Genomic DNA, 24,391 nt, shown 5'->3' with positions numbered 1-24,391 from the left:
CAGTCTGTCTGTGCGTGAATTCAAAAAATGCCGCCAGAAAAAGCAAGCGATTGTGTCATGCTATTGTGAAATGCCAATTGGCTCTTATGTGCCTCTTGACCGACTGCGCCATGCTAATGCTTGGGAGTATCATCTTGAATGAGATATGAGCACGTTATCGGAGCGGGATCATTTTCAGCGATTAAAGCTCTTCGGTTAAAAATTCTGTTATTTGCATAAGGATGTCGTATGGCTTCAGAAGACTCGGAATGCAACAGGACTTGTTTGTAATGCTTTTATACTGGTTGTTTTTGGTCAGTTTTGCAATAAATACCTGTGGCTGTACTTATATTTGCCTGCATGTTTTATATCATTCAAAAGTGGGTAGGTTTAGGGTAGGGGTGGGGTTAGGTGCCCCAATAAGTATACATTTATATAAAATAATTTCAGTTTTTTTCACAAATGTATGCAAACCATTAAATTAAGACAAACAATTGAAAACAATGGAGGACCCTGCGCGTCCATATGTGACGAGTTGGGAGTGAGAACATGTTGGTAATGAGCCCACAGAGCATTTGTTCCAACTTTTCCTATAGCTGTTCTGATGGACTCTCCACGAGTGTTGCCTGTAAATATGAAAACAGGCAACATGTTAAATGTCAGTTGTACAGTGAATGTAAAATAAGGTTGCCATTATCCCATACAACAAATGCCTTTCCTCCCACAGTCAAAAAAAACAACAACAAAAAAAAACCATGCAGGTGAAAATAACTGAATATGAAATTTGCCTTCTCTCAATGTGTGCATGCGTGTATAGAATAATTTGTCTATAGATTACCTTGTTCTCGTCATGAATATAGCCACAAATGCTGAAATAAGGTTAAGAAGAAATAAACAAACAAAAGGATATTCAGAGATACAAATTTCATTGAAAGGTGGTTTTGAGAATTTAGTTATAAGAATGTTTTCTCTTACCAACGTCAATCGCATACAAATAACATCAAAAGAACGTTCTGAGAATGTTGGTGTAAGAACGTTTTCTCTTACATTTACATTTATTCATTTAGCAGACGCTTTTATCCAAAGCAAAAGTGAACACACCCCAGGAGCAGTGGGCAGCCATTGCTCCAGCACCCAGAGAGCAATTGGGAGTTTGGTGCCTTGCTCAAGGGCACTTCAGTCATGGTATCGAGGGTGGAAAGAGCACTGTTTATTCACAATCCCCACCTTCAATTTTACTTTTAGTCTAATGCATGGTTTTTGTTTTTTATTTATATATTTATTTTTTGTCCAAGAATCCAAGCACAAGAGATGCAAAAACTACAAACAGGTAAAGTAGGAAACATTCAAACATTCAATCACCAGTGATCTGTTTGAGTGCATGTTTTATAGTCTCTTCTAATATGCGGCAGCTGTGAACTGGTAATAGGTGCTGATGAGTCTGGGCAAAGTATTATGGAAAATGGAGTCCTGCGTGAATGGCAAGGTACAATGGCAAGGGTGGCTAGTGGAGATCGTGGGCACTTCAGCTAGATCAGGGGTGGGGAACCTTGATCCTGGAGGGCTGGTCTCCATGCAGAGTTTAGCTCCAACCCAGAAAAAAAAAAAAAAAAACCTGTATCCTGAAGACCTTGATTAGCTTGTTCAGGTGTGTTTGATTAGGGTTGGAGCTAAACTCTGCAGGGACACCGGCCCTCGAGGATCAGCGTTCCCCACCCCTGAGCTAAAGAGTGCGACAAATGTAAGTATATTTTTTGATTGACTGTTAGATATATTCTCAGTGTCTCCCTTTAGATAAAGCAATAATAATAATAATAAATGTTGTCGTTTTATATGTTACTAAGATATTTGTTTTTTCGTACCCTCAGAATGGCACATCCGTACACCAGACCAGAAACACTGGCAGTTAAATTTGTCCAGACTCACCTAAAACAAAAAACTGCTTCATTTATATATAGAGGCAGAAAAATTGAAATTCTTAAAAAAAAATGGTTCTACTCCCGTGTTTGAGGAGGGGGCCTTGTATATATTAAAGAGCTGCTGTTTATCAGACAGAACTGGGCAGCTTTTTGTGTTCATTGAAAAAAAGCTCAATGAAATTTAGAACAGCTCCATTAAATGTTACAGAAGAAGCGGAGAAAGCTGCCATAGATGCCCTCTGTCCACCAATCACACTCTGCCACTGGGAAAGAGGTGGACATATTTTCAAGGAGCGGCTACCTCAGTCTCCAAGGGAAGGTGGGGAAAGTAAGTTATTTATCATTATTAACTCTTTTAAACCTCAGTTGACTTCAAATTAAAAACTTTCAAAATTTAAGCTTTTAAAACTTTTTCTGACTTGCTTGTCTGACTTTCTCAAGCCAACTTCAAAGTTTGTTTTCTAACTCTACTCATATATTTATTTTATTTTTTGCTACCGCACAATTCATGAAACAATTCACCATTTGCTCACAACTATAAACAATCTCAAAACGACAACAAATTTTTTCAATTCAGCAATAATTTTTTTAAGAAAAGTTGACATTCATTCAGTGTTGGGTGTAATGCGTTAACTAAGTAATTTAGTCCAGGACTCGGAGGCTGGAAGCGGAGAAGAGGGATCCTCCAGCCACAACGTCGATGGAATGGGGATGGTGTCATCTTCCGTGAAGTCCACAGTCAGTGAAGATTTGCAGGACACCAGCACCCACCCAATATAGGCAGCGAGGCTCTCTCGAGGACCTTCCCCAGACAGCTGCGCTTGTGTGGCGGTGTTCAGTCCAGCTTGGTAAAACGAGCAAAGGGAGCTGTCTGGGTAGCATGTCAAGTTTGTGAGAAACACAAAGTCCATGGTGTGGTCCTCGAGAGAGTGGTCCCCCTGCTCCGGCAGGGTCATCCATAGGGAAAAAAAACAAATGAGACACAATAGTGTTTAATTAATGATGGCAATTAACTAATAATGACACAACGAGGACAGGAACAAGAACAACCATATAGGGGCACATGAGGGAAAAACCAATACAAGTAGTCCAGGGGTGTGACAACCTTTTTGTCTCTCTGGATATTTGCTGTGGTTTAGACTGGAAATTTGAGCCAGATCCAATAGAGGCTTCAAAAACAGAGAAAACCTCTTGAAGAAACATGAAATGGGAAATGAGCTCACATGAGACCATCATGAAAAGAAGGAGAGAGCAATCCTGACATTTTATAAGACTGCAAATATAGAATGGGCTTGCCCTTAAAAATGCACACATGGTAGGTATAATAAATTCTAAAATAATGTTGTACTTATACTATTTGTTTTTGTGTTAATGTGGATTATACCTTTGCCTTAAAGGTGATCCTGCAATTGGAGATGGTGTAAATCGTCATGTGTTCTCAACAATCATACTGAAACTTTAGTATGGTTTTGAACTGATTGAACTTGAACTTGGTTATTGGCCTCATACATTTTCTTTCTTTTTCATTTTTGTGGGATAACTATGACAGGTTTACAGCAATTTGTAAACATTAACATTTAATGACTTGGCATTGGCTGTAGGTTTGGTTCATTAATAGGAGCTTCTGCATTTGTCCCTTTGTACTGCATGCTAATCCAGATCGTCGTATGTTGCATGCCTTCACTGTTTTAGTGTCAGAAGAAACTCTTCTTTTTGAGGGTGAAACGGATCACCTGATTCATTTATCAGCACAGTGTTTTCTGGTTAGTGACTTATTTGTGGTGATGGGCTTATTTGATTATGATGCTTTTTATTGGCGTTTGATTTAAAATTCTGAGATTCGAATATTCTTTTTTTTTTTTTAGAACCCCTGCAAAACGGTTCTCATATGCACTTGAATATGAATCGTTGAAGACCTCAGTTGTGTGGGAGCAATTTAAAATTAAGTGAGCAGCAAAACAACTCCTTTGTGTTGGCAGCACTTCAACTCCATCAGAGTGCATTTTCTCAAAAGCTGGCTACGTCATAAATAAGACCCGAAGTTCCCTTTTTACCTGAAAATGTGGACACAACATGAACAGACTGTAGGCAGACTAAGGAGGTAGCTTCACTAGCTTGCAACCTGATTGTGATTTATTGACTTTGTAAAGAAATAGTTTGTTTGTTAAAGTGTAAGCTATCTAGCCAACCTAATGTTACCTTGTTCTATTTAGCCTATTACAGTTTGCTTTATTCAAGGGAATTCATTTAATTTTATTTAAACTGTTCATTAATTAAAATGTGTGGTGCTGTTATTAAAAGTATGGTAGTATACTTTAAATAACAGCACCACACATTTTAATTAATTAAATGTTCTTTATTTATTACAGTTTCTTAAACTTCATATTTTTTGTTCTTCTTTTATTTAAATCACCTACCCTTGATGTGAGTGATTTGTTTGTTAGAAAAATGTTCGGCTACTTTATTAAAAGTATTGCCCTTAACAGACCTGTGCATTTTGTATCACAATCCCTCTTCTGTTTCCGAGAACTACTGATACACTGACTGTACACCTTGCTGGTAAGAAATGAGACCATTTACGTAATAAGAGTTGTACAACTCTTCAGTAATAATAATCTTTACAATCTGTCAGATGATCTTGGAGAGGACACTCTGGCCAATTACAAGATGAAGACATAGAGGTCTCTCTTGAAGACACATGTAGGGACACTAGATTTCTTCACACATTCATTGAGAATTCAGTATAAAAGAATCAGCAGACTTCTTGCTCTAGATTCTACTAATGCTTTTTTTTTTGTATGCAGCTTTTTCTGAATTCTTAAAGACTGTACTCAAGTTCTGGACTCAATGGGATGTGCTGCCTAGTAGCCTAGATGTTGAGATTGTGGAAGGAAACCTACTCAAGTCATCCAAGTGGTCTGGGCAGTGTTGTTGTTTCGCCCTACTGCCTTCATCTTTGATGTGTTTGGCTGCTTCTGATAATTTTGAATGACTGCTTCGTCCTGTTGTTTCTATACCACAGTGTTTGGCTTATCCTGCTAGGTCTAAACAATTTTTATGTCCTACTGTTTTCATCACTAATGTGTTCGGTCTCAACAACTGCTTTTTCTTATCACGTTCATTGTTAACGCACATCCATGGATCGGACTGTTTGAGGGAATTTTTGAAAACGTGCCAAAAAAGACCCCAAGAGCCTTATAAGGATACAAGTGGCCATTCAGTCAGATCATAAATAAAAAAAAAACCCAGTTGCCCAAATTCCTGGGACATGACATTGGAGTGCTCAGCGAGTAGTAAACACTTTCCGAAAATACAATTCAACTCGCAAAAGTAAGCAAGTTGCTTTCGTATTTAGAAGTTGTGTCAGATTGTTATAAAATAAAATCATTGGATGAGAGTACCTTAAATACAGAGGGTGAGTAAAAGTAATTGGAATTTGGAGCGATTATATTTACTGCATTATATGTTTTCTAATGTTGTTTTGTTCTAATGGCATTTTTTTTTTTAATTGTGTGCTTTACAGAGACCAAAAATGGCACAATCTCTGTTTCCAGATGCCTGCAAAAGTATTAATGCCAGACCACAGAAAAAGGTCAGTACTAAAGTCATCTAGTGGTTATCTTGGAATAAGATGTTTTCTGTTCTATCATCACTTCAGAGGAATGGTGCACACAAAAATGAAAATTCTGTCATATACTCACCCTCAAGATGTCCCAAACGGACACAAATTAAGATATTTTGAAGAATGTTTGTAACCAAAGTTTTGGGGCACCATTGACCTCCCTAATAGGAAAATAAACACCATGTAAGTCAATGGTGACCCAACACTTTTTGGTTACAAACATATCTGCCCTTTCCATTGAGATCAATTGTTACAATTAGAAGATCTGGCATTGCTGGCGCCGATAGCCTTGTGGGCAGTGTGCCAACATACAGCGCCATTGTGGGCTTCCCGAGTTCGAATCCCAGCTCTAAGACCTTTCCTGATCCTGCCCCCCCCCCCTCTCTCTCCCAGTTTGCTTCCTGTCAACTCTAAACTAAAGGCAATAATGCTGAAAACAAAAAAGAAGATATGGCATCTGTCAAATCATCTCCAAAGTATGCAGAATTCAAAGAGCAGAACAGGTAATGAAAATCACTCACAACTGCTCTTCAGCAAAACAACTTACACAACCTGCTATATTAACAATTACATTTATGTTTACATTTAGATATTTAGCAGACACTTTTATCCAAACATAAATTATAAGCAATTATTAATTATGATTAACATAATCGAAACTTGCTGTCTCCAGCCAGTTTCCATCCAACTGGCCTTTTAGTGCTTAAATAAAGAAGCCATCCTTAATGAAATACATTGTCACTGTCACAAATCTGGCCGGTGAACTTCAGTCCGCTCACCACCAGATGTCGCCCTCTCACTCCATTGACGTTCACATTACACTGTTCACCACACTCTGGACTACGTTCCCCATCTGCCTTTGGGCCGATCACCTGCATCCAATCAGAGACTCTATATAAGCCTTGAACTTCCTCTTGCATTTAGCCAAGTATTGTATCAATCCTTAGCCTAGTTCTTTCGTGTTTCTTGTCAGTTTATCCTTGTTTTGTTTTCTAGCCTTGTTATATCATTTAGTCTGTTTCGGTGCCTGCCCTCAAAATACAAAAGATTACAACACTGTATTACATCACTTTTTTAAATTATACACATTTGTACATATATAGATCACAGTTCTTATCAATATACAGTAGAATTATTGATTAACAAACATTTAATTATTAAAATATTAAAGTGCCCCTATTGCCATTTTAAAGGTTGCTAATATTGTTTTAATAGACTCCCAAAACAGCTTTACATGTATGCAAGGTCAAAAAACACTTCAGTTTTCTCAAAAAATAGATTTAATTTTACCCCATTTCTAAATGATTCATAAACGACTTGTGCGAAGCAGTTTGAAGAATCAGTCTCTCTAAACCCCTCCTTTCCGTGAGCACTCACTGCTGTGATTGGTCAGATGGCGCAGTCCTTTATGATTGGTCTACCGTGTATGGTGTGTCGGAGAACGAAACGCCCATTGCCATAACTGACTGACAGCCCTGGATACTTGTAAATACATAGAAAGGATGGCATCGATTTTACCATAACAATTCGAGCCAGAGTCTCATGATGAAACGGCTGGAGTGGCTGATCGACAAGTTTAGCATGGTCTACCGTGGAAAGTGCTCGCAATTTGCTTATGTAAGCGAACCGGGCACACCTCTATTTCACACCGAACACGGAAAGCGCTGCGCTGGCCGCTGGGTTCAGTGCAGCCCTTCAGAGCACAGCGGCAAAGGTTAATTTGAACAACTCATTTGAACTTTGTCGGCGGCGTGCCGAAACAAACCGTCCTCGCAGGACGGAAGCAATTAAAACGAATGGGTTTCATAGCACAGCGCTTTCCGCATTCGGTGTGAAAGCCGTTTCGTGCGCCATCCTTTATCATTACTCCAACTAATGAGACAGACAGACAGTCAAGCTGCATCAATCACAAATTGTCAGACTACAGTGGGTCCACAGCTGAACAACAGAACTACACAAGCGTGATTTAGCCGGTTAGCAAGACATGTGCAGGGTTGTTACACAACATAACATGCACAACTACTTATTTTGAACGATCGCTAGAAAATACAATCTTTGCAGATTCATCATCTTTTGGAAGTGAATATAAAACAATTTTACTCACAGCGTAGGATACAGCGTCTTCTGTAAAATGTACGTGTAAATTTCCATGTGATGTAAACCACATGGAAATTGACTGTTTATGGGCGGTGGGTGGACATTATGCAAATGTGTTACTTCGTGACGTGTGGCTGTAACAGAAAAAGATTTGAATTGCTGACGACTCGTTCAGGCAAATGTGAGCCGACTCTTTTTTAAAAGACAATGACTTAATTTATCGTGCACTGTCGGCTTCACAACTTTGCAGATAGTTTATGTTCACATACAGCTACATGAAACACTACATGAAAGATCATATTTGAAAAGGCATAATAGGGGCACTTTAAACTGTAAAGGAATATTTAGATCAGGTGGTGTCTGGTTATTTGTTAATCTAGCCACTGTGCTAAATAAAAACCTTGGATTGTTTTGGTTATTTTCTATGAGTTTGCGGACATGCCCGGCCCTAGTAGCTTTTAAAGCCTGTCTATATCTGGACATACCGTTTTTCCATGCAATTCTAAAAACTTCCAAGTTAGTTTTTTTCCATTTGCGCTCAAGATTGCGAGTTTCTTTCTTGATAGAATGGGTATCACTGTTGTACCATGGCGCGATACGTTTTTCTCTAACTTTTTTTCAATTTGATGGGGGCAACAACTTCTAACGTATTGGAGAAAATGGTGTCCATATTTCTAGTCATTTTGTCTAGATCCTGTGTATTAAGAGGTACACAGAGCAGTTGAGATAAATCAGGCAGGTTACTTGTAAATCTATATTTGGTGGCTGGAACAATAGTTCTGCCAAGACGATAACGGGGAGCCATATAGTTAATATCAGTGATACGCAGCATGCACGATACAAGGAAATGGTCAGTAACATCATCACTTTGAGGTACGATACCTATATCAGTAAGATCAATTCCATCCGATATAATTAAATCTAGCCTATGATTAAAACGATGAGTGGGCCCGGTGACATTTTGCTTGACTCCAAAAGAGTTTATTAGGTCAGTAAACGCAAGTCCTAACGCATCATTTGTATTATCAATGTGAATGTTAAAATCTCTGACAATTAGCGCTTTATCAAAATTAACCAATAGTTCTGAAAGGAATTCTGCAAATTCTTTTAGGAAATCTGTATATGGCCCTGGCGGTCTATACACAGTAGCTTAAACAAGAGATAGGAGAGATTTCTTTTGCATATCTGGCAGAGTAATGTTAAGCAAAAGTATTTCAAATGAATTAAACCTGTATCCTGTTTTCTGAGTAACATTGAGAATATCACTATATATTGTTGCAACACCACCACCACCACCACTCTGACGGGGCTCATGCTTATAGTAGTTTGGTGGAGTAGACCCATTTAGACCAATATAGTCATTAGGTTTTAGCCAGGTTTCAGTTAAGCAGAGTACATCAAAACTATTATCTGTGATCATTTCATTCACAATAACTGCTTTGGGTGCAAGTGATCTAATGTTTAGGAGCCCAAGCTTTAAATATGGTTTCTGTTCAGGTATTTTGCTTTTTTTCTGGTTTAATTACAATCAGATTTTTTTCTAGATCCTGCATTAAATTTATGTTTTGACCTCACTATTCGAGGAACAGACACAGTCTTTATAGATTGGACAGTGCAAGTACTATCATTTAAGCATTCAGAACAAAAGCCATCGTAGCAATCATTTGAGAGTGTACTTATTAGTCAAATGGAGCATAGCGTCCTGGAGATGTTGTCCGACAGCAGTTCCGCTCCGACTCTGCTGGGGTGCAGGCCATCAGCACGGAAAAACCTAGGACATTCCCCGAAAAGAGTCCAATTATTAACAAAGAGCAGTTTCTGTTCTTTACAGCATGTCAATAACCATTCATTTAGAGCAAGAAGTCTACTGAACCTTCCGTGCCCACGTCGATATGTGGGAAGCGGTCCTGACACGACGATCCTCGTCGCAGGCGACGTGCTGTGAACCGTCTCAATCAGGCTGCTGAAGTCCCTCTTTAGAACCTCCGTCTGCCGCAGCTTGGTGTCGTTCACCCCCGTTTGGAGAACGATGGTGCCGACGCTCTCGCCGTCCTTCAGGATCGCGGGTATCTGCACAGAAACACAGAGAACGCGAGCACCAGGAAAACAGTGGGTGTGGACTTTACCTTTAGCTAAAGTAGCATGGACGTTCCGGACAATGGAGTCTCCGACGATCACAGCGTCGCTTTCCATCTCGCAGAGGGGAGCGAAGCGGTTCCGGGTGGAGATCTCGAAGACCGGAGGCGGCGAGGTCCTTGTCCGGGGCCTGGCTCGCGTCTTCCGCTGCTGCTGCACCCAGGGTCCGTGGTGTTCCAGCGCTGGAGTGAAGGACATCTGGGAAGATCGCGTCCAGGGTGCACGGGAGCTGTGCAGAGAAGCACACGGAGTAGAGGTGGTCAGAGTGTTTGAATCGCGCTGTATACTTACCCGGGAGGATTCCAGAGCGGCTCTCCGCTCTCTCAGCTCGGTCTGCCTCCCCAACAGCTCCTGAATCTGCTTCTCCACGGCCTCCAGCTCGAGCTGCAACGAGTGCAGCTCAAACATGTCCTCACCTGCACTCAAAGGTAGACACAAATTCGCCATTAAAGCAAGTAACAGTGAGTAAACAATGGTAATGTGTGTAAATAGTGTGTAAACAATGCAAGCAGGATTAGCGGCAACCACACTGGTGCTGCTAACAGGCTATAAGCTAGCAACTCGGGAAATCAAAACAAAACTAGTGATAACAAAGCAATCCGGATGTTTTAGTTGTAAAATACAACAGGGGGTATATTCACACGTTATAAGAAACAGAAATGATGGTGTATAAAATTGATTTTAGATTGAAAAATAGACAATAAGAAATTAACTTGACGGAGCTCAAACTCTAAACGACGGAAGTGACGTGTATCAAAATGAATTATCATAGCATTAAATGGCAACTTTACACATACATATGGAGACAAACTTGCATTTTGCCTGCCAAACAGGTACAGCACAGGTCAAGGAGTCAGTACAGAATAATAGAGAATATCCAGAGGACAGTGGAAGTAAGATAAGGATGAAAATATAATAAGTTCATACAATCAACAATTTTTTATTTGATTTTTATGATTTGCCTATATTGCTAATAGGTTTCTGCATATATGTAACTACTGTTATTGTTCTTACAATATGTGTTTTATTGTTATTATATTGTAATATTATTGTTTTTAATAACTGAACTGATATAAATAGCATAACATGCCATTAAAAAAACACATTATTACATATTGTCAGCTGGGGCTTTATGTCCCATTTTTCTCCTTTGTTCCATGCTGTCAGGTAAATATTTTTTTAATAAAACTGAATTTTATTCAAACAAAAGGATTTCAATTTTAGCGTCATATTAAAATAATAAAAAAAATCATAAAAGAATCTAGATAATGTTTTCCATAATTCATGCATGAAAGGGTTAAAGGGCCTAGAGACATGAGACCAGTGTCAATCAATAGAAGGGGACAGTGGACATTTTTCATAACCTCTGTTTTACCCCTACTGGTAGAAAAGGGAATTGCATGTCCAAAATTAACATTCTTTTTGTAATAACTTTTGTCAGCAGGTAGATAGAGACATGAGACCAGTGTCAGTCAATAGAGGGGGACAGTGGCCATCTTTCACAGCCTTCCATTTTACCCCTACTGGGAGAAAAGGGAACTGCATGTCCAAAATTAACCTTCTTTTTGTAATAACTTTTTACATTACAGAGACAGAGACATGAAACCAGTGTCAATCAATAGAGGGGGACAGTGGGCATTTTTCACAACCTCTTTTTTACCCCTAATGGCTGATTAGGGAATTGCATGTCCAAAATTAACCTTCTTTTTGTAATAACTTTTGTCAGCAGGTGGATAGAAACATGAGACCAGTGTCAATCAATAGAGGGGGACAGTGGACATTTTTCACAACCTTCTATTTTACCCCCACTGGGAGAAAAGGGAACTGCATGTCCAAAATTAACCTCCTTTTTGTAATAACTTTTTACAGCAGAAAGATAGAGACATGAGACCAGTGTCAATCAATAGAGGGGGACAGTGGACATTTTTCACAACCTTCTATTTTACCCCTACTGGGAGAAAAGGGAACTGCATGTCCAAAATTAACCTCCTTTTTGTAATAACTTTTTACAGCAGAAAGATAAAGACATGAGACCAGTGTCAATCAATAAAGGGGGACAGTGGCCATCTTTCACAACCTTCCAATTTACCCTTACTGGTAGAAAAGTGAATTGCATGTCCAAAATTAACCCCCTTTTTGTAATAACTTTTTACAGCAGGAAGATAGAGATATGAGACCAGTGTCAATCAATACAGAGTGAATGTCGGCATCTTTTACAACCTGTCTTTTTACCCCTGCTGGTGTGTAGTGAAATTGCAAGTGCAGAATTAATATTTTTTGGTAAGATCTTTTTTATTCAGGGAGATTGAGACTCAAAGTATCAATTAATAGAGGGGGGACTACTGACAAACAACAACCTCTCTTTTTCTCTTAAAAAAAAATAAATGTCTCAATTTGACTGTATTACTTAGTATATTTCGTAGAACTCTACTAAAACATTGAGTGGACTTGGAGTTGTCATGCACTCGGATGCATTTTTATTCAGACTTGAGCCTTTGGCTTTGGGACTCACTAAATATTTACATCACTGACCAGATGGTTTTTTTTATTGATAACATCAAACAATAAAATAAGAAAATCACTCACTGCTCTTATCTGAATCACTTTAGTTACTTTAGAAACTAATTAGAATAGTTTGAGTTTTGCATATATATGTGCCCCCTTCAAAAGCCTAAAAAGCAATGTTCAGCCCTGGGGTCCATGTCCACAGAGTGAAAAATTATTTCTAATGTCATTTATATACTAATTATTACTATAGCTTTTTATTATGGTAAATATATAAATATATTATAAGCAGGTATGGCTCATCTATACACTCTATATGAACTATAAACGCAGAACAATTCTGGAGATTAAACAGAAATACAGAATGGGTCAGTAAGGCAGCAAACAGTAGGAGAGTGCTATATGCAGAACAATACTCAGCAGTTTGAAAGAGAAAGTCCAATGCTTATAAAGCATGTCTGATTTATTGTAGCTGTGTGTGTGTAATTGGTCTTAGGTGCATGGTGCATGTGATTATTGAAATGGCTGCTGGGAAATGTAGTCCAGGGTATAGTGTGTAGTGTGAGAGTCTGTGTCTGGGATTATGACCTCTGGTGGTAAATTCATGAGACACACACACACACACACACACAATTATTTTAATAACAATAATAATATTATATAATAATAATAATCACTTTTCCCTTCAAATCATGTCTTGCCACACTTTACCTTGTTGAACTATAGGATTTTATTTTTCTGATCAACATTTAGGGCCCTTATTGTTTGTAAGCAAATTTACCACAGAATATGGCGGCACAGCCCAGTACACACTTATTTAAAATCTGTTAATGTATTTGCTATTAAGCTGCTTTGAAAAAAAAATATTTATTGTGATAATGCTATAAATAAATGGGAATTAATCCACATAGAGCTGGGAGTAGTAAAGTTTCTATTTAGAACCTATGCATCCCGGGGAACACTTTTATGCTGAAAAGTTTCTTTTATTCCAGGACCTTTTTTTCCTCGGTCCTGAACCCTCTTACTGGGTGGCACAGCCCCTGTTGCTTCCTCTGATGAGGCTGTCCGTGGTGCTGAAGATGTTCAGGCTGCTTTGTCTGGGAACATAAGAGACACAGATCAGTCTTACAGATTTTGCCCTGGATATGTTCAGCATCTGCAGGTGGACCCGTTTGGTGTTCATTTATACACAGAGACAGGACTGGTCATTCTCATTCAACACCTCCGAAAAGGATGTCCAGTTACCTTGCATTTAGATGCAACTGGAGGGGTGGTGAGTCGGATACCAAGACAGAAAAAGAGGGTGTTGTATTACAGCATCACTCTACCGGGCCAAGAAAAGACAAGCCTCCTCTCCCCATCTCTGAAATGGTAACAAATGACCACACCATCCCAAATGTTTCTTTCTGGTTGCATCAGACTGTGACAAAGTTATGGAAACTGACAACATACAACATACACCAGGTTGAAACGGACTACAGTTGGTCACTCATCCAGAGGGTCCTGTTGTCATTTAACAAACAAGACATACATATGTATCTTCTGGAATGCTACAAATTAGTGAAAAGGAATGACACAATCACAGACTTCAGTAGACAAACTGTACTTCACTTATGTTCTGCCCATATCATTAAGGCAGTGCAAGGAGCAATTGCCAAAAAAACAACTGACAAAGGCTTGAAGGAATTTGCCACTCACTGTGTGGCACAACTGATAAATTCTACAAGTCTTAAGAGGGCAGTAGAAATTTTCAAATGCATGTGCCATTTGTTCTACACCAAACAAAACACAAAGTGTGTCAACCAGTGTCTTAAACAACTTCATGACCACATTAGTGGAATAACAATTCCGGAAAACCCACTTGATGTGAAGCCGCCAGTGGATGACTACATCCCTCCAGAGCCGAAAACAATACTGGCCAGGTCACCATTCACTAAAGAATTTCATAGTGTACTTGACACTGTCATGTGTAATGAAAATCCACAAGAAGAAACAGAAAGTGGCAACAACAAATACCATTGTCCAAGGATACTGGATTTTCTCATTAAAGATTATATGCCAATTTTCCCACTCTGGTCAGGGATAATGCTTGGCGATTTGACAAGACACAACACCAAAGAGTGGAGAAATGACGACGAACTACAGAAAACCTATGACACAAATTGTCATGCAGAAAACTTGTTCTGCGTTGTAAAAGATCAAATATAACAGAAAAAACTGCACCATCGTCCTGCAACATTCATACAAAAAATGTATGCTTCATTGCAAGGCCGGTACAGGGAGCACATTCTTCAGCACAACCTTTCTGACAGAATATTACAGAAGTGTTTCAGTGTGAAAAAAGGAAGATTGGAAGACTCTGAAGAAAAATGGGCCAAGAAGAGTGTGTGTGACCGAAAAGGAAATAAAACAAAGTACTTTCATACACCAGATGTAATACCTTCTCCAAAAGCAAAAGTGAGTATTAGGGACATTCATAACATTTTAAAACCTAATACATTTTTTATAATTACATAGATGACAATAGAAAGTTGACATTATATAATACAATGTTCTATTATTAACAGAAAAGTGAATTGTTACACACTGCATCACATCCTTCATTTCTGTCTGTTCTTGTAGTCATCAAAACCTTCAATCGGTCACCCAAAGTCCAGTAAGAAAGGAGATTGTGTAAAAACTGAGTCAAAAATTTCACAGGTAAGAATAAGGACAATTCAAGGGCATGACAATGTAGACAATTACATTAATAATTTGTTTCAAAACAACATGGATTCTATTCTAAATATTGATTACATTTTGATTGTTTTCTCAGGAAGCAAAAGCTTCTGTTCGACAGTGGAAGTCTAGAAACACAAAACCACACCATGTCAAAGGAGTGTCTAAAACTTCACAGGTAAGTCTGTCTCAAGGGCATGACGTTATTTTTCAATACATATAGAGTAATTAATATTTTTATATTTTCACAACTACACAGAAATGTAGCTTTTCTTCTGATTTTTCTAATAGGCATCAGAAGCTCAGACCAAAACCGAAAACAAAGAAACCGACAGTGTTGAGGTTGTGTCAGACACTTCACAGACAAGACTATGTCAACTTTTGGCACTTTCAAGGGCATGACAATATAGAATAATACATTAGCTATTTTTATCACAACAACATATAAATATTGATTCCATTTTGATTGTCCTCTCAGGAATCAAAAGGTTCTGTTCGGCAGCAGAGGTCCAGAAGGATAAAACCACACCATGTCAAAGGAGCATCAAAAACTTCACAGGTAAGACTACTTCACGGACACGACATATTTAAATACATATAAACTATTTAACATTTGTAGTTTTGTGACTACACATAAATGTTGATAATCTTCTTTTTGTTTTCATAGGCATCAAAAGCACAGCCCAAAAACAAAACCAAAGGAACAGACAGTGTTCAAGTTGTGTCAGACACTTCACAGGTAAGATTAAGTGAACTTTTGGCACATGACGACATGTTATATTACACATAGTCTATAATATTATCTGTGTGTTTCACAACAACAGGTAAATGTTAATTATCTTCTGTTTGTTCTCACAGGCATCAAAAGCTTCTGTAACAAAGCACGAAGGCAAAAATGAAAAAACAGACACTGAGGCCACAACTCATGCCTGTCATGATGACATTGAAAAAATAAATAAAAAATTGTATCTGTTATATAATGTGTGTGTGTGTGTGTGTGTGTGTGTGTGTGTGTGTGTGCATGCATTTTTGGACTAATTAGGAATTTATTTTCTGTACAATGCAACTTTTTTTAGGCTTCTTGGAATTCAAAGGACAGTGAAGTAGTAGTTGCAGTGGTGCAATCACTTGATACGGATGCAATATATACATTGCACATAACAGATTTCAAAAGCCTCAAACCACACAACTGGTTGAATGGGGAGGTAATTATATGTCTACCATTGTTTTGCATACCTTAATGTACAGTTAGAGAAGTTTGGATTTACATCAGCTACCACTGTAAATGCTACATGAGATTTTGAACCTACATTTCAGCATGTATTGTCATATTTGTAGTGCTAGAGTTTTATGTGAAATCATTCTTGGACTTGAAATGTAAATACACAGAACGTACATTATGTCTTATTACAACAAAATGATTCTTGTATACAACTGATTTACACATTGAATTAAATTTTTTTTTAAGCAGTCATTGGGGTTCAGTGTCAGTAATGGTAGTCTAATAAGTCAAAATACATATACAAAATACTGTAATAAATTTTAAGGTAATAAATTTAATTTTCTTTGTTGTTATCAGGTTATTGAATGCTACTTGCAAACACTTTTGAATTCAAAAGACTGTGGAAGAAAAATATTTTTATTCAACCACTACTATGCCGGTGTCGTTGTATTTGGGGAGAGGTCTGCAATGTCAAATTACAGTTACAAAAAGGTTAGACTTTACAGATATTATTCCATGCACAATGAAAAGGTCAGAAGGACAAGCCCAATTAATGTGGTATATTTCATCTTGTTTGCAGGTCAACTTTGAGAACTATGATGCCATCATTGGATTCATGCAAGTACACAGTAACCACTGGAAATTTCTGGTGTGTAAAACAATTATCAAAACACAGTTCATTACCTATGGACATGGAAAACTAAATAAACTATATGTTTTTAATAGTATCTCAACAGGAAATTGCAGAACGTCTTTGTGGTGGAACCCCCAAGGGAATGATGAAGAAAAAGATTCTGAACTTGCTGCCAAAAGATTCAGGTATTGTATTATTTATGTTTTATTAATTCTCAAACAGTACAATATGAAGTATGATTCTTAACATCGTAGGTGATAGTTTAGTGACATATTGACCAACTGTAAATGCAATAATATACAATTCTCACATATTTTTAGACAATACTTCAAGATGCGGCAGATAGTTCATTATAAAACAGACTGGATGGATGTGAAATGGACACAGGGTGTCTTGACCCACAGCAAACAGAAAGATGGTTACAGCTGTGGCATTTATGTCATGCAGGTAACTTATACAATGTAATGTAGCCTTGAAGGAACACTCATTTTTGCATAACCTCAATAGCGTAATATATAAATTTCCTATTCTGCTATGTGTAATTCAATTCGCAAGTTTATTTTATTACATTTATGTAACCAACAGATGGCTAAGGAGACACTGGATGCTTTTCCAATGACACCATCTGAAATCATCATACCTTCCAATAAGCACCTCCTGTCAGAGCTGCGTAAGGAGATGGCTGTAACAATCCTAGAATCATCAGGTATGTATGGTATGTACACAATCAACAATACTCTTGCACTGATCTTTTACTGTGGGTGTTCATTTACTACATATATTGGCCTAAAAATGCCAAGCCTCCTTCAGATTGATCAATAGAGATTTTAATGTGTATAGTTTACTTTTCATTATTATGAAGGCTTTAGGATGGTACTAAGAACATACAGTTTACATATTTGTTCTTCTTCTTATGGGTCAAAGCACTAGAACCATATTGTATTTGCAGAGATCCTTTGTCAAGACATCAGACACACAAGCCATAAACGTTTTCCCAAAGTTGATGAAAAGTACCTAAATTAACCTCACTGCTCAGGCATCCAATCAGACACTTTGCAGAACTGTAGTAGATATATTTGCTTTTTCAGTTTATACCTTTGTAATCATAATGGCTTGAATCAAAATTATTTTCAAATTAATACTTTAATTACTTTACTTTAAATTAATACCATCACCATAGGGACAAAAATATTTGGGATACCATTTTCTAATGAACAGGTTTTACTACTTTAGAAATTTCCATGTGTATAGATGTTACTGATAAAGCATATAATGATATTCCACATAAGTATTATAGCAATAGATTGTTCCCTTTTCTATTCTGACATGGAAATGTCTCTCTGTATAAGGCAAGGTTCCAAAAGAAATAATTGATTCAGTCAGTTTGGAAGAACTTGACTGGTCTGCAGAAAGCCACATTATAAATCCAGCTGAACACCTCTGACTCTAAACGCAGACACTGAAACAGACTCATCACTTAACACCAATTGTACATACACTATATAGACAAAAAGTATTGGGACACCCAGTCTTTAGAACATAAATGGTGGCAACAAAGATGAGATAGAAATATATGTATTTAAAAATCGTATTTCCATCTCTGTTGCATTAGTTTTAAAATTGTCTAAAATGACAGTACCCTTATGTACAAGTCATTGTTGTTTATTGATGATTTTTTGGCTCAAGGTTTGCATTTAAAATCCCTCCAGAGGTGTTGAGCTGGGATTGGGATGTGGCTTTCTGCAGACTGCTCAAGTTGTTCTGCACTGACTGAATCAATTCTTTATGTTTGAGAAATGATTCATGTTAGAATAGAAAAGGGTCCTGTCCAAACTATTTCTATAAAATAAAAAAAATAAAAAATCATTAAAATTATATGCTTTAACTTTCACATTGGTACTCATAGAAATTACTGAAATTGTAAATCATGTTCATTAGAAGGGTGTGTCCGAATACTTTGGTTGAAATAGTGTATCAAGTTCTTCTGAAGACCATTCAAAATACATCTATTTCTTTTGGTTGTTTAACATGAAATTACAAAAGATGAAAATTTTGTTAGATTTTTTTTCCATGTTGTCCACTACAGTGACACAACTATGTCTATGCAACAATTAGGAAGTGTAAATGGCAGATTAATGTAACTTGTCATGCACGTAAAGGCATTTGTAGGATGGTACTTTTTAAAATAATCTATTCTTATTTTATATAATTTTATATAATTGTTTTGCTAATACAGTCCAGAATGCTAGTAGTTCATGAAATATTAGCTTCTTTTTAATAATATAGTTTAACTTAGATGTTGTTAATATAATAAGAAGAGCATTTATACATACATAATCATATCATTTCATGTCACTGTAATTATCAAAATTATTTGGTAACACTTTACAAAAGGGAACACTTATTCACTATTAACTAAGACTTTTCCCTCAATAAATTTCTAATTTGCTGCTTATTAATAGTTAGTAAGGTAGTTGTTCAGTTTAGGTATTGGGTAGAATTAGGGATGTAGAATAAGGTCATGTAGAATAAGCCATTAATATGTGCTTACTTTGCTACTAATAAATGGGTAATATTCGAGTAATATGCATGCTTATAAGCAACTAGTTAATAGACCCTGAAATATAGTGTTACCAATTATTTTAATTAATTACATGTATTTAATTTGCATAAGCGAATAGTTCAATATCATTTTTTTGTGGTTTGGTTACTACTTATTACTCATAAAGTGTTTTCACTTCAAACATAGTGATGGTAGGTCTTAAGATCTGAAAGCTTTAAAGAACATTATATTTAGTAGTTTCACACTGAAGCTAGTTTGTAGAAAAAGGTGCACATAGGAGAAGATTTAGAATGTATTTATTCCACATGACACAGAAAAAAAGGTATCCACAGATAGCAAACATGAGATTGAAACATTAACCAACAAAAGTCAAACTGAAAGGACAGGAACGTAAGTAGACAGAACAAATGAAATAATTAGCAACACCACAGGTGAAGTAGTCTTATTAAAAATTGTAACAGTTTTTATTCCCTCAGGTCTTACAAAATGGAAGACATAATGTAGCTTATTGTTGATATTATTTTAATCATGATATGACAATCTTTTAATTCTTGTCATTAAAGGCCATTTCAGTTTGATGAAAAGATGCATTCATGCGGACACAATTGCAGACTTTGTGGATCATTTTGAAGCAGAATTACAGTGATTTAATTTTTTTTAGCACTCCGTTTTGCAGACCTGTGGTGTTTTTGGTGTATGTTTTGTTACGCCTGGATTTTGCATTCCACACATATAGGTCAACTTGCCATCCCGCATGGCCATTTAATTAACTAGTATGTTCCTGATGCTTAAAATTCTAAATTGTTTTAATAACTATTTTGTCATGACAGAATAATGAATGAAAGAATTAAAGATTTATTTGGCACCTGCTTGTCTGTGCACATTTATGTATTAATTATAGTCTTCCTGCTAGTAAATCTATCCATCTGCCTCTCTTACTCTAACCATATGCTCATATATACAGTGGTGAAAAATATTTGAACACTATAATTTTCAAAAGCTTTAAATTGTTTAAAGTCAGTTATCTATATCTTCATCTGTAGCTGTCAGTAGAAAATTTCAGCGTACATTTCCACACTTTAATTTAGCAATTACTTTTAATAATGCAGTCAGAATTTTGTACTACACACAGTGATCTGATCTCATCATCATCCAGTCTGTCTGAAATGACATGAAGAAACTGAAGAAACTGAGACAGACTAAATCCAGAAGAACTGTAGCAACATCTCCAAGATGCTTTAAGAAAGCTACCTGCAAAGCTCCTGAAAAACTATGCGCAAGTGCACTGAGGTCAAAAGCTGAGTTAAACACAAAGTATGGTCACACCAAATGTTGATTTACTTTAGTTAACAGAAGTTAATTGATAAATAAATTATATTTATGACAATTTTTGACAGCATCTTCATTTTACTGTCTTTTTACACAAGTTCACGAGGGTTATTTAAACATCTTGGAGAAATTGCCACAGCTCTTCAGGATTTATTCTGTCTCAATTAATCTTAATTTCATTTCAAACAGACTCAATGATTATCGTGTAAATCAGATGTCTGTGTGGAGCACTGGCTGTTGCCAGACCAACATTTCACTGATTTGCCAGACCAATTCATTTCACTGAATTAATGGCAAAATATATGTTTAGAAATGTAAAATTATATTTTGTACTGACACACTACTCCAATAAATAGAAAAAACAGAATTAAAATCATTTTTAGCCAAAAACATTCGTCACCACTTAGTTAGCTATTTATACATCTGTCTGTCTGTCCATCCATTTAATCATCTATATGTTTCTATGTGTCATCCATCCGTCCATCTACCTATATGTCTGTCTGTCTATCCGTTTGTCGATACACTGGTCTGTCTGTCTGACCAAATGGTTAAAATAAAACTTTGATTTGTGATATTGTATTTTCAGTATTCAACCCACACAGCATTGCTCCCTATGTGGAAAATAGTCTCCATTTGGAAGCGTGGGTCTGAACACATGGGTTTGTGTCCTTTTCAATGAGAAATTAGTAATTAGATGAGCTATTATACAATCTTTAGATCTCAAATGTTAAATTATTTCAACTAAATAGATAATTATTATGCAGATAATTAGTATACAGTTAATCTAGGAATGACATTAAATCAAATATTTAGTAGTATTTTGTATTAGGTAAATACAGATCAAAAAGTTTTATTATTTTTACTGTATGTTCAATTGTGTACATTTTAATTTGATGTTTTTTAGCTGAAACTACTATTACTTTTTTATTAATAGAGTATTAAAAGAATGTAGTACAGTTTATTTTTAACTTAAAATGTTCAGTATAATTAAAAATTAAGTTTACTTGTGACAATTTTTATTTCCACTAGATTCAGTGCAGCAACTGTGAAAGATGGTACCACTCTGTCTGTCTCGGCATGACGAAAAAAGAGGTATAGAAATGGAAGACAAGAAAGTGGTTGTGTGTTTGCTGTAAGTAAAAAGTACTTTACAAGTGTATGTGTTAAAATATATTGCTTACTCTTGTAAGTTTGTTGTTGTTGTTTTTCTTTTGCTTTGATCAGTTCGTTATAAATGTTAAAATCAGTAAATTTTAAAATCAGTATACATTTTTTAACAGTGTATAAATACCAGTTCTGTCAAAATGGCTATTGCACTGTTGGCTGTTGTTGTTTCTAATTAGTGTACAGTATTAACAGGAAAATTCTGCATTACATAAATTTTGTCATTGTAAGGATGTAAATAAGGTACGATTTGTAAATGCAACTACTGTGCAACAGTAAGGAATAAATGTGAGGTTGTGTAAGTTGACCACTGTCCCCCTCTATTAACTGACACTGCTTTCAAATCTCCCTGGTGGAAAATGCCATTACTAAATTAAAGTACAAATTGCTTCAAGCTGCAATGATGAGCCCAAGTCACCAGTGCAACCACCATCCTCCAGTGTCATTGGGAAAGCGGTGCACAGCGGGCACATGCATTAATATTAACCCTTTGGCAGTCTGGTTTTAAGGGTTACAGCAATGAAATGGTTAAACAACAAGCACACAGACAACAAAATATAAAATTTTAATAATGCTTTACAATGACATATACTGGTCTCATGTCTCTATGTTCCTGTTGACAAAAGTTATTACAAAAAGAAGGTTAATTTTGGACATGCTATTCCCTTTTCTACCAGTAGGGGTAAATTAGAAGGTTTTGAAAAATGTCCACTGTCCCCCTTTATTGATTGACACTGGTTTCATGTCTCTATCTTCCTGCTATAAAAAGTTATTACAAAAAGAATGTTAATTTTGGACATGCAGTTCCCTTTTCTCCCAGTAGAGGTAAATTGGAAGGTTGTGAAAGATGGCCACTGTCCCCCTCTATTGATTGACACTGGTCTCATGTCTCTATCCACCTGCTGACAAAAGTTATTACAAAAAGGGGGTTAATTTTGGACATGCAATTCCCTTTTCTACCAGTAGGGGTAAATTAGAAGGTTTTGAAAAATGTCCACTGTCCCCCTTTATTGATTGACACTGGTTTCATGTCTCTATCTTCCTGCTATAAAAAGTTATTACAAAAAGAATGTTAATTTTGGACATGCAGTTCCCTTTTCTCCCAGTAGAGGTACATTGGAAGGTTGTGAAAGATGGCCACTGTCCCCCTCTATTGATTGACACTGGTTTTATGTCTCTATCCTCCTGCTAACAAAAGTTATTACAAAAAGGAGGTTAATTTTGGACATGCAGTTCCCTTTTCTCCCAGTAGAGGTAAATTGGAAGGTTGTGAAAAATGTCCACTGTCCCCCTTTCTTGATTGACACTGGTCTCATGTCTCTATCTTCCCGCTGGAAAAAGTTATTACAAAAAGAAGGTTAATTTTGGACATGCAATTCCCTTTTCTACCAGTAGGGGTAAATTGGAAGGTTTTGAAAAATGTCCACTGTCCCCCTTTATTGATTGACACTGGTTTCATGTCTCTATCTTCCTGCTGTAAAAAGTTATTACAAAAAGAATGTTAATTTTGGACATGCAGTTCCCTTTTCTCCCAGTAGAGGTAAATTGGAAGATTGTGAAAGATGGCCACTGTCCCCCTCTATTGATTGACACTGGTTTTATGTCTCTATCCTCCTGCTGACAAAAGTTATTACGAAAAGGAGGTTAATTTTGGACATGACATGTGCCGACGCAATCACTGCAAACTGTTACTCTGTAATTTATGGCCATGCAGACCAAAGCAAAACATAATTCAAAACTGTAAAGTTTTTGCAACATAAAGAAAACAAGCAGAATGGCGCTTAATTTCTGCAGTCTATGTTTTCTTTCTGTGAACTTCGAAGCGCGTCAGCACGTCTTTTGTTTTTTCACTAATCAGTAAATGATTTAAGTAAAATATATTTTGTGTTTAGGCCCATATATTGATTTCTATACTTTTATTCCGTTTTCTCTGTACTGAAACAGATGCGGTTTAATTTCCCGTTTTATTCTCCGTTTTATACCATTTTGTTCATAACAGTAAAATAATGCTTGAATTATCCTTAAAATATAGGAAATAAAAGCATCCATACAGGTCTACAATTGCTTTATTTTTTTGCATTTTATGTTTTTTTTTTTTCTTCATCTGTTCATGCAAAATTATCTGAACTAAATGAATATAGTTAACAGGTTTCCAGCTCTTAAAATGAATGTTTGAAACTCGCTGTAAAATGCAAACTGTGCACTTACAAAAAACACAGACCAGTCTTTATTTATTTTTGTAAATGATTTTAGGTCACATCATGTAGCAAAAATAAATTTTGTTTGTTAGTCAGATTCAAATTTATGTCACTTGTGTCAAAGGATAGCCTTTAAGCATTAACGAAAACCTGTACTTACTACGCCACTCTCTCGTGATTGAATAGTGTAAACGGCCAACGCCAGCAACACGGGATATTTACACTTTAAAATGAAATCGAATTGTTTATGTGGTCTCAGTTTGTGTGTCTGTTTTTGTAGTAAATTGTGCATAAGACAAGGGGAG

At 36.6% G+C, this 24,391-nt stretch overlaps 1 protein-coding gene and 1 long non-coding RNA gene across 2 annotated transcripts in view; one reads left to right on the top strand and one right to left on the bottom strand.

The window, feature by feature from the left end:
* LOC127160184 (oocyte zinc finger protein XlCOF6) overlaps positions 1-24,391 on the bottom strand; it is a 500,603-nt gene that overhangs the window by 426,355 nt on the left and 49,857 nt on the right. The window lies entirely within an intron of this gene.
* LOC127160199 (uncharacterized) lies at positions 15,088-15,968 on the top strand. Its single transcript, XR_007826664.1, has 5 exons — positions 15,088-15,154; positions 15,268-15,318; positions 15,455-15,535; positions 15,644-15,715; positions 15,835-15,968. It is a non-coding gene; the product is annotated as an uncharacterized LOC127160199 (long non-coding RNA).

Source organism: Labeo rohita, unplaced genomic scaffold (genome assembly GCF_022985175.1).
Source record: "Labeo rohita strain BAU-BD-2019 unplaced genomic scaffold, IGBB_LRoh.1.0 scaffold_30, whole genome shotgun sequence".
NCBI lineage: Eukaryota > Metazoa > Chordata > Actinopteri > Cypriniformes > Cyprinidae > Labeo > Labeo rohita.
The sequence above is the reverse complement of the archived record's forward strand: the minus strand, read 5'-3'. Positions and strand labels throughout refer to the sequence as shown.